This window comes from Falco punctatus, assembly GCF_963210335.1.
Source record: "Falco punctatus genome assembly, chromosome: 18".
Classification (NCBI taxonomy): domain Eukaryota; kingdom Metazoa; phylum Chordata; class Aves; order Falconiformes; family Falconidae; genus Falco; species Falco punctatus.
Window position 1 is genome coordinate 7,125,092 of NC_137598.1, and position 14,969 is coordinate 7,140,060.

Sequence of the window (14,969 nt, forward strand, 5' to 3'; positions counted from 1 at the left end):
AACCTTGAGACTTAACTCTTTAAGACTTAACCCTAAGACTCAACCTTAACACTTAAGTTTAAGACTTAACCCTAAACTTATCCCTAAGACGTAACCCTAATATTTAACCCTAAGACCCAACCTTAACACTTAATCTGTAGACTTAACCCTAAGACTTAACCGTAATACTCAACTTTCAGACTTAACTCTAAGATTCAATCTTAAGACTTAAACTTAAAAATTAACTCTAAGACTTAAACTTAAGACTTAACCCTAAGACTTATCTCTAAAGACTGAACCTTTAGACTTAACCTTAAGGTTTAACCTAAAGACTTAATCCTAAAACTTAACCCTAAGACTTATCCCTAAGACTCAAACTTAAAAGCTTATGACTTAGCCTAAAGACATAACCCTAAAACCTATCCCTAAGTCGTAACCCTAAGATATAACCCTAAGACTCAACCTTAACACTTAACCCTAAGACTTAACCTTGAGACTTAACACTAAGACTTAACCCTGTAGACTTAACCTTAAGACTTAACCTAAAGACCTAACCTTAAGACTTTACCATAATACTCAACCTTAAGACTTAACCTTAAGACTTAACTCTAAGACTTAACCCCAAGACTCAACTTTATGTCTTAACCTTAAGACTTAACCCTAAGACTCAGCCTTAAGACTTTACCTTATACTTAGCCTAAATACTTAACTCTAAGATTTAACCCTAGGCCTTTAACCCTAAGACTGCACCTTTAGACTTAACTGTAAGACTCAACTTTGAGACTTAACCCTAAGACTTAAGCGTAAGACTTAACCCTGATAATTATACTTTAAAGACTTAACCCTTTACACTTTAACTTAATATTTAACCTAAAGACCTAACCCTAAGTCTTAGCCCTAAGACACAACATTAAGACATAACCTTAAAACTTTAACACTTAATACTAAGACTCAACCTAAAGACTTAACCTTAAGACTTAACCCTAAGACTTAAACCTAAGACTCAAAAATTAAGACTTTAACCTTAAGACTTAACCCTAAGACTAAACCCTATAACTTAACCCTAATGCTTAACTCTAACACTGAACCTTTAGAACTTAACCTTAAAACTTAAACTAGACTTAGCCCTAAGACTTAACTCCAAAGACTTAACCCTGTAGACTTAACCTTAAGACTTATCCTAAAGACCTAACCCTGAGAGTTAACCCTAAGGCTCAGCCTTAAGACTTAACCTTATAACTTAGCCTAAAGACTTAACTCTAAGATTTAACCCTAGGCCTTAATCCTAAGACTTAACCCTATAACTTAACCCTAATGCTTAACTCTAACACTGAACCTTTAGAACTTAACATAAAGACTTAACCCTAAGACCTAACCCTAAGACTCAACCTTAAGACTTAACTCTAAGACTTAACCCTAAGACTCAACCTTAAGATTTAATCTTATAACTTAACCCTAAATCTTAACCCTAATAATTATACTCTAAAGACGTAACCCTTAAGACTTAACCTAAAGACCTGCCCTTAAGACTTAACCCTAAGACTCAACATAAAGACTTAACCTTAAGACTTAACTCTAAAACTCAACCTTAAGACATAACTCTAAGAGTTAATGCTAAGTCTTTACTGTAATTCTCAACCTTAAGATTTTAATCTAAAGACTTAACGCTAACACTTACCCCTAAATCTTATCCCTAAGACTTAACCCTAGGAATCAACCTTAAGACTTAACTTTATAACTTTGCTTAAAGACTTAACTCTAAGATTCAACCCTAGGTCTTAACCCTAAGACTTATCCCTATGACTTAACTCTAAAGACTATACCTTTAGACTTAACCTTAAGACTTAACCCTATGACTCATCCTTAAGATACAATATTAAAACTTAACCCTAAGAATACTGAAGACTTAACACTTTAGAGTTAAACTGAAGACTTAACCCTAAGACTTAACCCTTATACTTAACCCTAAGACTTATAACTAAAACTTAATCCTAAGAATTAACTACAAGACTTAACCCTTAGATTTAACACTAAGACTCAACCTTACGACTGAACCTTTAGACTTAACCTTTAAGACTTAACTCTAAGACTTAACCCTAAGACTCAACCTTAAAGACTTCACCTTACCACTTAACCTAAAGACTTAACTCTAAGATTTAACCCTACGCCTTAACCCTAAGACTTGACCCTAAAACTTAACCCTAATAGTTATACTCTAAAGAGTTAATCCTTTAGACTTAAGACTTAACCTAAAGACCTGACCCTAAGACTTAACCCTAAGGCTTACCCCTATGACTCAACCTTTGGAAATAACCTTAAAACTTAACTCTAAGACTTAACACTAAGACTCAACCTTAAGACTTAACCAAAAGTCTTAACCCTAAGACTCAACCTTAAGACTTAACTCTAAGACTTAACCCTAAGACTCAACCTTAAGACTTAAACTTAAGACATAACTCTAAGACTTAACCCAAGTCTTAACCGTAATTCTCAACCTTAAGACTTTAACCTAAAGACTTAACCTGAAGTCTTAACCCTGAGACTTAGCCCTAAGACTCAACCTTAAGACTTAACCTTATAACTTAGTCTAAAGTCTTAACTCTAAGATTTAACCCTAGGCCTTAACACTAAAACATTACCCTAAGACTTAACTCTGAAGACTATACCTTTAGACTTAACCTAAAGATTTAACCATAAGACGTAACCCTAAGAATCACACTCTAATGACTTAACCCTTTAGACTTAAACTTAGACTTAACCTTAAAGGCCTAACCCTAAGACTTAACCCTAAGACTCATCCTTAAGACATAACCTTAAAACTTAACTCGATAAGACTTAACACTAAGACTCAACCTTAAGACTTAACCTAAAGACTTAACCTTGAGGCTTCTCTTACCACTTGTCCTCCTGCAGTTCTGAGTGCCCTGGCTCCTCCTTTGAAAACATTAAGGGCAAAAGGAGATCTAAGCATCCGTTATTGGGTACTGGGGGAAACATAGGCACTTAGGGACATGATTTAGTGGTAGAATATGCAGTGCCATGTGTTGGGTTGGTTAGGCTTATGGTCCTTGTAGCCAGAGGAGGGCTGTGTGTCACCTCTGTGCTGGGAGGCCACTTGCACGGGGAGACGAAGAGCACAGGCAGGGGATGGAGGGGATGTCAGCGGGATGACACGGACAGTACAAGCCATCTCCCTGTCACACATGCCCTGGACACTGTGCCTGACTGCAGTATCTTGTGATGCAGCGTGCTGTTGGGCTGGGGGTGGGCATTTGCCTCCTCATCCGTGGGCATCTTTGGCGGCGTCTGCCCATGACCGGTCATGGTCACCCAGGGGAGATGCTGCCTCCTGAGGGAGTGGCTCTCCTGGGAGTAGGTACCCAGGGCTCTGGCTCCTTAAATACCTGCGGGGTCACCGTGGGGACCCGCATCACAGTGACCTCTGGGCATGGTGCGCCACCTGCATCACAAAGCCTGGCTGTGGTTGCTGTGGAGCCTGGCGGGGACTGGCTGGGACTGGCTGGAACCAGCTGTGCCTGGCACGGGGCAGCCCCTGCTTACCCCTCACAGAGGCCCCAGCAGGCCCGAGCCCGCACCTCCCACATCCCCCTGGTGCCAGCAGCCTCTGCAGAGCTCAGTCCTGTGTGTGTGCAGCAGCTCTGGGTGCCACCGCCCTGGGCCTTGTCCCCAGGCATGGCTCCCATACAGGGCGCCCAGGCCTGGGGACGCTCCGGTGCCCGCCTACAGCAATGCAGGGAAGGCCTGCAGGCCCGTGCTCAGAGGCCACTGGCCATGCTGAGCTGCTCCCGGCAGTCGCCGTGGGCCGCGGGGTGACCAGCCCTCTCCCCAGCCGGCTTTGGGAGGTCCCTCCCAGGCTGCTCTTCTTCAGTGCCTTTCCTCCAGAGGTGGAGTGTGCAAGGGCTCACACCCACAGCCAGGACGAGGGAGCAGGGCTGCCTCCCTGGGGCTGACGGTCTGTGCTCCCTTTCGAGCTGGAACGAAAAGAAAAGCTGCCTTTGTTCCTAGTTACAACACAGAGAAACACCTGTGTCTCATGCACATGCCTGCACCTTTTCTGACAGAAAATGGCTTTGGGGCACAATGGAAACTGCTGGGGAGTTAAAAAACCCATTAAAATAAATGCTGCTCAGCTGATATTGGAGACCTTGGTATTAGACACCCAGACTTGTTCTCCTCCATGCAGTTATCACTCCTGGACCAGGAACTGCTTGCTAGTGGATGAATCTGACAGCAGCAGCTCCCAGACAGAGCTGGGAGCAGCCCCTGGGGACATCCTTAGGCTTTACAGCAGTGTTTGCTGCCCCAGCACAGGTCCCCTGCCCCCTGCAGAGTCCAGGCGGGAGGCTGGAGGGAAGAGTCCCACCAACAGCTTTGGCCTCCAGGCTGGAGAACCCTGTCCCAGGCTCAGGCACCGCTGCCTCTGGGCTCCCCTACCCCATCCTGGGGCAATAAGGCAACTCTCTTCCTTCTACAGAACAACACTCAAAGCTTAAGGGGAGGAGGAAATGCCTATTTCCTCTCTCATGCAGGTTTCCCCCAGGCCTAGAGGTTGCTGCTGTCTTCTGCTCTGCTGGGAGAGGGGTTGGAGCCTTTCTCCACCTCTCCTTGACCACCTCTCTCCTGGGCTGGGCTGGAGGGTGGGGAGTCCAAGCGCCTCCAGTGCTGAGTGCCTGCCAAGGAGCAGACGCTCTCAGCAAAGCAGACGGCATCCACAGGTGCTGTTTCCCAGAGGACCTCTTGAAAGGAGCCTGCAGCAGGACCTGGCAGCTGGGAGACCCAGCACTGCATGCCCGTCATCACAGCTGATTTTGCCGCTTGCATCCTGCTGCCAGTCTCTCCCTCATGTGCATGAGCAGGCAAACCCCTGCCCTGCAGCCAGATGTCTGTCCTGCTCCCCACCTCTGGAGACCTGCCGCCCTGGGTGCCCCGAAGGAGAGGGTCGCTGCTGCCCTCAGCAGTGTCAATCGCTGCCCGTACCTGGGGTTGCTGTCAGTCCTTCCCTGCAGACCAGGCTCCCCACGCCGCCCACTCTGCCTTTGCTTGCTTGAGCTGCTCTTGCCACTTGGGCCTCACTTGCTCCCACTCTGCAGACAGCTGCCAGACCTCCTGGAGGAGATGGCAAGGCAGCAGAAAGCAGGATTAGTCTCCGCTCCTGGAACGGGTGTCCTTCGGGTCTGACCCGTGTTGCCGCCCCTTGCCTCAGCTGGTCGGTTGGCAGGGCTTTGCCCCTAACAGACTGGGGGCTGTGGGGTCATTCTAGGCTCCTGGCAAACACAGCTGTGACCAAAGCCCTCCACTGTGAACAGCCGAGAAAGGACTTGGGCATCTCCCATAGCCCCTGGGCCAGGAGAAAGTGTTTTGTGACAACCCATGGGGCAAGGAACATCTGAAGGAGGTGACAGACAGCTGACAAGGAGCACATGTCCAGGGGTCCTTTCAGGCTGGCTCTCTGCACAAAGAGGCTTTTGCTGAGTACCCAGCAGCATGGTAGCTACAGCAAGGCACGTACCTGCAGCGCTTTCTGGCAGTCGTCTGAAGATGGGAGTGTAGAGGTGGGTTTGGCTGGAGAAGCCGGCTCCTGCCTGCCTGCCTTGCCTGCCTCCTTCATCCTGGGGGAGCTGCCTGGACACGGGGGGAGCGCACTGCAAAGAGGCACCAGGAGCAGTCGGCATAAGCACGGGGCAGTTTGCTCTCCCACCTTCGCCTGGTACCAAAGCTCCCCAGGCTGGCAGAAGCAGCACGGGAGGTGGGGCCATTTCTGCTGGCAGGGGGAAGCCTTTCCTGAGCCCCCTCAGATGGATGGGTGAGGACTGCACCTCAGCTCTTGCGTAAGGGAACCACAGGGACGTGGGGTGCACACAGCGTCCACCACCTTCCCCAGTGAGGGGCCCACAACAGGGGAAACAAGCACGTAAGAGCCATGCGGCACGTGTCAGGGACCTTGCCGCGTCCCTGCAGCTGGAGTGTTCGGAGGGGATGTCTCTCCTCCATGGGTGCAGGATCCCTTTCATCCCTTCCCACCAGGGTCTCACCTCTCAGAAGTCTTCTTGCCCAAGTCTTTCTGTCTTGTGCCTGGCCCCTGACTTGGCAGTGCAGCAAGGGAAAGCTTCATCCGTCTCTGCAGCAGCTTGCCAGGATGCTCCTCTGCACCTGGCAAAGGAAGAAACTTTGCAGAGCAGCCCCCTGAGGAGTGCCTTTTGATGGAGCTGTGGTCACCCAGCACAGAGCAGGGCCTCAGCTGGGCAGCAGAGACCTGTTCCCATACCTTGTCTGAGCCTGGACTTTGCTGCAGCCTTCTTGGCCCAGGTGGACAAAGCCTTGGCCACTGCTCTGCTGACCACTGTAAAGCGAAACCTGGGCAGGAAACGATGACACAGGCTTGAAGGGTGACCCCTACCCTCTGCAGCTTCCCAGCACTAATCCTCACAACTCTTGTGTGAAGCATGGCACACCTTCTTCTCGTGGCCATGCAGCCATGCATGGGTTTTATTAGCAATCTTCCCCCAACACCAGACGATGTAGCTTAAAGCCCTCCCTGTGTGCATCTGGCTCTCTCTGACGGAATGGCGGGCAGGCTGGGCATGAGAAATGCAATGATGGTGCCTGGCCACTCCAGGGGAACACACGTGTAACCCCAACTCGTCGTAAGTTAACCAGAAACCAGCCCCTTCAGGTCAGGCCCCCTCCCAAACTCAACACGCAATGCCGAGCCCCGGCAAGGCGCACCCCTGATCAGGAGATGGGAATCTGCCCGCTCGGTCAGTCGAGGGCTGCAGAGAAAATGCACTCACCTGGGGAAAGCGTGGGCAGGAGCAGCCTGCATCCCTCGAGTACTGGTCGCTCTACTGGAGACAGCTGCACCGGGCATCCACAGCCTCTGTAAAGTGACACAGAGCTGCTAGAAGGTTTCCAAGGCACTTTGCTCTTGGCTCCCAAAGGAAGCAGACCTGCCTCCTGCTCCAAAAGGAAGCCACTTCTCCAAACCCCTTCTCCAAATCTTCCTCCGTGAACATGAGCCCTTGCTTTGCTCTGGAGAAGCTGCACAGCAAACACTGAGACTGCACAGTAACACTGCTAGCCTTTCTGTAGGACAAGAACTCAGAAGCTCAGAATAAAACTTCTTTTCCAATGGAGAAGTCAGTGTGGGTGAGCACGTGGAAAGGTGTCGGACTGGCCTGCCATGTGCAGGCTGGCCAATGGCCATCGGGTTGCTCACCCTTCAAAAGGCTTCCCAAAGTCACTGCATCACCCTCAAAGCCTGATCAACTCGCAGTGTTGAGCAGAGCAGTCCAGCTGGCCTTGCTCTCCAGCCCTGTGACGCAGTTGCGATAGAACTGCATGCACAAGACATCGTCGGTGAAGGACAGAATGCCAATGTCCTTGAAGGCGAAGGCAAGGCGCTGCCTGTTCCTCAGTTGGAAAGAGTGCAAGAGTATGGTCTCTTGCACACAGCTCTGCACCACATGCCATGGGAAGGAAGTGGCTCGCCATAGCCACCTGTAGTTCAGTGGCTCGATCTTGACATTGTCTGCAAGGAGGAGGAACATCGTCACTGGCAGAGCGGGCTGAATTTCCATGTAAAATTAGAAACGGAATGCCAGAGAAAAGGTCGTTCATGGAAACGGCTCTTGGGGAGTGGTTATTTTGGGAGGAGCTCAAGCTGTCCGCCTAACTTTGGAGGGAATTCTCTCCAGAGAAATTCTGAAATCCCAGTTTCTCTGTGCCCTTTCTGAAGTGCAGAGAGCATGCACCCAGTCCCAAACAGGGCGCGGGAAAGTGGATGGTGTCCATTGCCTTCTCACCAGGGATAACCTCTGTGGGGAACGCAAGCTCCCGCAGAGTTAACTCACCAATGTCTAGCTGGGAGACGGGTCTTCAACCCACGTACACCTCTTCCTCACCTTGGAATTGCTCTTGGAACGTAGCAAAGGTCTGAGTCCTGTGACCAGGACCCCCTGCCCAGGAAAATGACACAAAGGCTGACCACAGGGAAGAGCAAAACTCTATCACGTGCCAAATGCTTTCTCAGACTAGATCTGGGCATGCTTTCGCTCCTTGTTGACCAAGAAGCAAGAGCAGGAGAGCTGCTGAGGGACTTCCCTGAGAGAGGCCTGCTGTGAATCCCCCGCGGGAGGAGCAGCAGTGCTTCACCTTTCTTGGCCTTGGCCATCGGGCTGGGTGTGGGTGAGCTTTTCAGCGGCTGCAGGTCTCGGTCGCAGAGTGCAGCGAGGGTGAGGGCAGGCAGAGATCAGGCAGGAGAGGCTGTGCTCACTGAGGACATCCCTAGGGAAACAGGAACTCCCCAGGGACACACTAGGGACACCAGGACACAGGCAGGGACAATATTATGATGTTAGGGACTTCCGGGGGGACACCAGGACTCCCAAAGGGATGTCACTGGGACATTAAAGGCACCCACTGGGACACACTGGGACACAAGAACACACGGGGAGACACCACGGCGATATATAGAATGGCCTGGTAATATCTGGACCCCTCCAGGGACACCAGTGTGACGTCAGGAATTTCCCAGGGATGCCCCCTGGGACATCAGGGGCCACCCCCTCACCTTCCCCGGGGACACCAGGACCCCTACCAGGGACAGCACTGGGACATTAAGGACCCCCCTTTAACACAAGCCCTACCCCAGGGACAATGTAGGGGCATTAAGGACTCCTCGCGGGACACCAGGACCCCTGCAGGACCAGAAGCGCACAAGGGACATACTGGGGACACAAGGACATTCCTGGGGACATCACTGGGACATCAGGGACCCCAGGACCGCCCCAGTGACACCACTAGGACATTAAGGACCCCCACAGGTATACCTTGCGACACAAGGACATACTGGGAGACACCACTGGGACATCATTAGAATAGCTTTTAGGACATCAGGACCCCTCCAGGGACACCACTGTAAAATTATGAATTTCCCAGGAACCCCATCCTGGGACATAACGGACTACCCACTTGCCTCCATGGGGACACCAGGGACAGGTGTCCCAGGGACATGCCCAGGGACACCCCAGAATGTCCCAGGGACACACTGGGACACCAGGACTACCCCCCCACCCCCACCCACCAACTCCCCAGGGACACCATTAGGACATCAGGGACTCCCCTGAGGACACCACTAGAACGTTAAGGACCCCCAGAAGGACACATTAGGTCACATGCACCCACTGACAGACACCACTGGGACATCTAGAATGGCCTGGGGACATCAGGACCCCTCCAGGGACACCACTGTGATATTAATGACCCCCACCAGGGACACATTGTGATACACAAGGACCCATTGAGAGACACAACTGGGACATCTAGAATCGCCTGGGGATGCCAGGACCACCTCAGTGACAACACTGGAACATTTAGGGCCCCCCTGGAAACACACGACCTGCATCCAGGGAAACTGTAGGAGCATTAGGAACTCCCCCTGGGACACCAGGACCCCCCCAAGACACACTGGGACACCCAAATGCCTATAGGGACACCTGAGAACACTAGGACATCCCTGGAGACATCTGTGGGACACCAGGGACAATCCCGGGGAAATTAGAACCTTCCCAGGGACATCCTAGTGACATTAGGGACATCTTGGAAGCAGAAGGACCCCCCACAGAGCACTCCTGGGACATCAGGACCCCCCAAGGGGACCCTCCAGCAGGTCACTCTCATGCAGTTGTCACGCAGAAGCTCCCCCTCGATGGAAGTCCTTAGCAGCAGGGCAACCCTCAGATCTGCACTGTCAATGAAACGGAGCCCAAAAACCAGACCCCTCCTGTTGCAGAATGGATGAAAGAGAACGGCCACGGTACTATGGAAGGACTGTGTGATACGACTTTTTGACATAAGTCTGGCTCAGGTCTGAGTGAACCAAACTAGGCCGCAGAGAGAAAAAAAAACACTAAGAAGCCCAGCTGCAGTGGAAAGTTACCAGGATTACGAAAGAGAGAAGAGAGATAAGATTGTGCTGACCTTGTACAAAAACAGAAAAACAACTTTAAGGGAGTAAGCATGAAGAACAAGGTGTAACCCGAATCCGCTGTAGCTATCCGCTGTAACCGCAAATAGGAGGACGTATAAAAATGTAATCCTTTAGAGCTTAGCCAATTAGCAGATGATTTGTAGGCATAAATTAACTGGAACTGTATATAAGACATAATCGCGCCGTAATAAATTGAAGCTTGCTTTATCACTCACACTGAGTCGGCCGCTTGCTTCCCCTCGCTCGTCGCAAGTGGCGCCCGAACAAAGGATCCCCAATCCTTGTTCTTCACCGGACAGCGAGGACGGAGAAGCACTGGTAGCAGCGACCAGGGAGCAAAGATCGACTGATGCAGGCATCGTAACTCGATCCGTGCTTGAACCGACGACTAATCAAGGAAAGGTTCGCCGTCCGTGAGTGTCTACCCAGGGAAAAGGCTGCATCTTAATCAAGGAAAAGGACTATTTTAAGCGCGCTATGGAAAAAGAGGTAGCACTTTTATGATGCTTTTTAGAAAAGCGGGGAGTAGGCCCTTTAAAAGATCTGGCCAGGTTAATTACTATGGGTAAAGCGAAAGGATATTTTACAGATCCTGAGCATATCTTTGAAGTAGATGAATGGCGTAATTATGGAGATTGTCTATGGGACTTGGTAATTGATGATGATAAAGTTGCTAAGAAATTAATGAAATCTTGGAGGGAAGTTATTAACTGCTTAAAGAGATATAAAGTTGAAAAACAAATGGCAGCAGCTGCTTCCAGCCGACTCGAGCGGTCTGACCCAGCTGCTGGGCGTTTTACGGCAGGAGGTGACTATTTCACCCCCCCTGCCTCAGGAATCCCTGTTCCTGTTGTCCGGCAAACCTCGAATCATTCTTCTTCTCCTCCGGAGGAGAAATCTTATTCCCCGGCACCCCCTCAAGAGGAGGTGCAGGGAGAATCGCAAGAGAGTGATTCGGAGGAGGAGGCAAATGATAAAAACGTAAAAATGAATAAGGAAAAGTTACAAATTGACTTAATCACTAAAACTTCTAAGCCATCTTGCCCTCGTTCTCAGCAACGACTGATTCGAGTCGGTTGGGATAAAATAATCCGAGAGGCAATGGAACAACAGGAATTTGATGTTGTAGCTCAAATTGATCCTCAAGCCTATCCGGTCCTTTATACTGTTGATAATGCAGGCACAATGACGGGAGAACATCATACTTTAGACTGGAAAATATTAAGCCAGTTACGAAGTACTGTTAATGATTCCGGTTTGCATGGTGAACCTGCCAGACAGATGTTAAATTATATCTGGGGTAGCGGGTTGCTTTGTCCTGAAGACATTAAAAATATAATGAGACTTATTTTAAAACAATCGCAACAACTGTTATGGCAAGCTCATTGGCAAAGGCTTTGTGACTTGTCTGTGCATACGCTGCGCGCGCCAAATGATCGTTTAGCAGGTTTAACTGTAGAACAATTGATGGGAACTGGACCTTTTGCTTCTATAGAAATGCAAATGCAAACCGGCCCAGATGTTTTATTAGAATCTATGAGGCTAGCAAGAGAAGCTTTACAAAAGGTTAAAACTACACCAGTTACACCCTCTTATATGTCAGTTAAGCAAGGAAGGGACGAGTCCTTTGCATCTTTTGTAGATAAAGTTACGGATGCTATTAATCGAGCTGATGTATCTGATTTTATGAAGGGACCTTTGTTAAGACAATGTGTGTTAGAAAATTGTAACTCTTACACAAAAGGCATTTTAGTTACTCTTCCTCTAGATGCTTCTATTGAAACCATGTTAGAAAGAATGAGCAGGGTTCCTGTAGGGCCTCAAGCTTTGTTAGTTGAAACGCTTAAAGAAGTAGGGGACAATTTAGTCAAAGCTCAACAACAAGCATTTGCAGCGCTCGCTCCACTGAAACCTCCAGATGAGCGCCAAAATAAATCATGCTGGCAAACGGACTGTGTATGTTACCGTTGTGGACGTTCAGGTCATATGCGCCGACACTGTCGAGAGCGTCGAGTATGGTGCCGGAATTGTCAAATGAATAATCATAATACTGCAGCTTGTCAGCGTTCGGGAAACAGGAAGCGGAGCGCCAAGAGTCGCGGCGCGCTGACCCCAATAGCGGCTCCAGCAACTTACATGCCGACAACTGTCTCCAATCAGCTTCCCCACCCAACACCGACATCTCCCACCCTCGACCAGCCACCGACTTACAACCTGCAACCCGAGGGAGCCTCGGACTGGATTTGGCAACGGCAATAGACATTACCTTACTTGATACTCGTCCACAAAAAGTTGCTACAGGAGTCCAAGGACCTGTCATGATAAACGACCAGCCTCATGGAGCTTTGTTACTGGGTCGCTCTTCGAGTGGCCTCAAAGGACTCTTTATTTTACCAGGACTTATCGACAGTGACTATAAAGGAGAAATTTTCATAATTGTACAAACAAATTTTCCACCTATCTATATTCCTAAAGGTAGTCGCATAGCTCAATTGATACCGCTTCAACAGCTGACTCACCACATGTCTACGATGTTTGACCATGATCGTGGAACCAGTGCTCTTGGTTCCACAGGAGGCTTGGCACTGCTAACCATGCCTATGAACCAACGGCCACTCGCCCACATTATTCTTGTACATGGAACTGACAAAAGACGTATGACTGCACTTTTGGACACTGGTGCGGATATTACCATCGTCGCACGTGCTCAGTGGCCTTCTTGCTGGCCATTGCAACATGTTCCTGGAGGAGTTGAAGGAGTAGGAGGGATGGCTCCTGTCCAACGCAGTCAGCAAAGAATACAAGTCATCTTAGACGGGAAAACAGCGCTTCTGCATGTCACCGTCATGCCTTTACCAAATGGAGTAAACGCCCTCATCGGAAGAGATGTATTGAATCAAATGGGAGTAATCCTTACTACAAGTTCGCCTTTTTAGGAATGGTCACTGTCAATTGGACTTTCCCGATTCCTTTACAATGGCTGACAGAAGAGCCTGTTTGGATCGGACAGTGGCCGTTGAAAAAGGAAAGTCTGCGACAGGCACATTTACTAGTTCAAGATCAATTAACACAAGGTCATCTTAAGCCGTCGACCAGTCCTTGGAATACGCCTATATTTGTCATTCAGAAAAAATCAGGAAAATATCGACTTTTACATAACTTAAGAGCAGTGAATCGACAGATGCAAGCGATGGGAGCCTTACAACCAGGCCTTCCCAATCCTGCCATGTTGCCCAGCGAATGGCATTTGTTAATAATCGCCCTGAAAGACTGCTTTTTTACAATTCATTTACACCCCAATGACACTCAACGATTTGCATTTACATTACCATCAGTGAACAGAGAAGGTCCTGACCAGCGATTTGAATGGACTGTGTTACCACAAGGCATGAAAAATAGCCCTACCTTGTGTCAGTTATTTGTTGATGCCGCTCTCCAACCTATTCGAAAAGCATGGCCCCATGTTATTATTTACCATTATATGGATGATATTTTATTTGCGCAGGAACAGCCCTTTACTGCGCAACAGGAACTCTTTTTACGACAACAGTTAGAACAACAGAAGTTAGTCATAGCAGCTGAGAAAGTTCAGCGTTCACCCACATGGAAATACCTTGGCTGAAATATTACTCATTCACAAGTAAGTCCACAGAAATTAACTATTCGTCAAAATTTACATACTCTCAATGATGCTCAGAAGTTATTAGGTGATCTCCAATGGTTACGTCCTGTAGCAGGCATCACCAATGACGAATTAGACGTGTTACGCCCATTGTTAAGGGGTACAGACCCATCACGCCCTATTAATGTTTCTGAAGAGCAACACGTTATGATCCAACAGCTCAGTAACCGGATTGTAGAACGAGCAGTAGATCGCATTGACCCTACCTTTCCTGTAGACCTCACTGTCTTAAATGGTCCTTCACATTTTATCGGTGCACTTACACAGTGCAAAAAGAAAAAGGGGGAGACTGTAAGAGTATTAGAATGGATATTTACCAAAATGCAACCAAAAACCACCATCCAAGAAAAAACACAAAATCTGGCGGAAATCATTCAAAAGGGAAGAATGCAAATTTTACAAATCACCGGAATGGAGCCAAATGCTGTGTATCTACCAATACGCAGAGAAGACTTAGAGTGGTGGTTGCAGAATTCATCGGTTTTACAGTTAAGCTTATTAAGTGAAGCTCTAGAGATTAAAGTCGAGCCTTTGAAAACACCAATATTAAAATGGATTAGTAATTATGATTGGTTAAAGTGTCCAAAACGGAGTGAGAAACCTTTAACAGATGCTATTACAGTTTATACAGATGCAGGAAAACGCTCAAGAAAAGCGGCAGCAACATGGTACGAAAACAATCAATGGCACCATCAAATTCTCCCTGCAAAAACAGGAGATTCGTTACAAACCTTAGAGCTAGCTGCTGTTGTATGGGTCTGTACCCAATGGATGCATACAAGATTAAACATTGTAACAGACTCAATGTACGTTGCTGGAATTGTAAGCCGAATTGAAGATGCTCGTCTTAAAGAACTACAAAATCAACGACTGTTTGAACTTCTTAGGCAGCTGTTGTCAGCAATACAACAGCGCACGCAACCCTACTGCATTATACACATTAGAAGTCACAAATGGTCTGAAGGTTTGGGGGAAGGGAATGCGCGCGCTGACCAGCTCGTGTCTGTAGCGGCTCCTATAAATGAGTTTGTTAAGGCACGAGAATCACACAACACATTTCACCAGAACGCGCGGGGTCTGCATCGACAGTTTAACATTACAATGGAGGAAGCTAGGGGAATTGTACGAGCTTGTCCTACGTGCAGTCATCATGGACCGGGCTTAGGTATCGGTGTGAACCCCAGAGGACTTGAAGCCAGAGAGTTGTGGCAAATGGATGTCACTCATGTTCCCGAATTTGGTAGATTAAAATATGTTCACGTTACTGTTGATACATATAGTAAGTTTGTATGGGCCACA

The 14,969-nt window shown here is 48.4% G+C and overlaps 1 long non-coding RNA gene across 36 annotated transcripts in view; it reads right to left on the reverse strand.

Moving 5' to 3' along the window:
* Positions 1–3,661, reverse strand: part of LOC308055214 — a 277,249-nt gene extending 273,588 nt beyond the window's left edge. For 12 of the 36 annotated variants that reach the window (XR_013924429.1, XR_013924430.1, XR_013924431.1 and 9 more), the window contains exons 1-4: positions 2,515–3,659; positions 2,088–2,410; positions 1,325–1,407; positions 756–1,067 (exon numbers count right to left, since the gene is read on the reverse strand). This is a non-coding gene — a long non-coding RNA (uncharacterized lncRNA). Of the gene's footprint in view, positions 1–755; positions 1,095–1,324; positions 1,408–1,433; positions 2,411–2,514 lie in introns of those variants that run through there. The other 24 variants (XR_013924443.1, XR_013924444.1, XR_013924445.1 and 21 more) reach the window with 17 other exon arrangements.
* Positions 3,662–14,969: the final 11,308 nt, after the last annotated feature.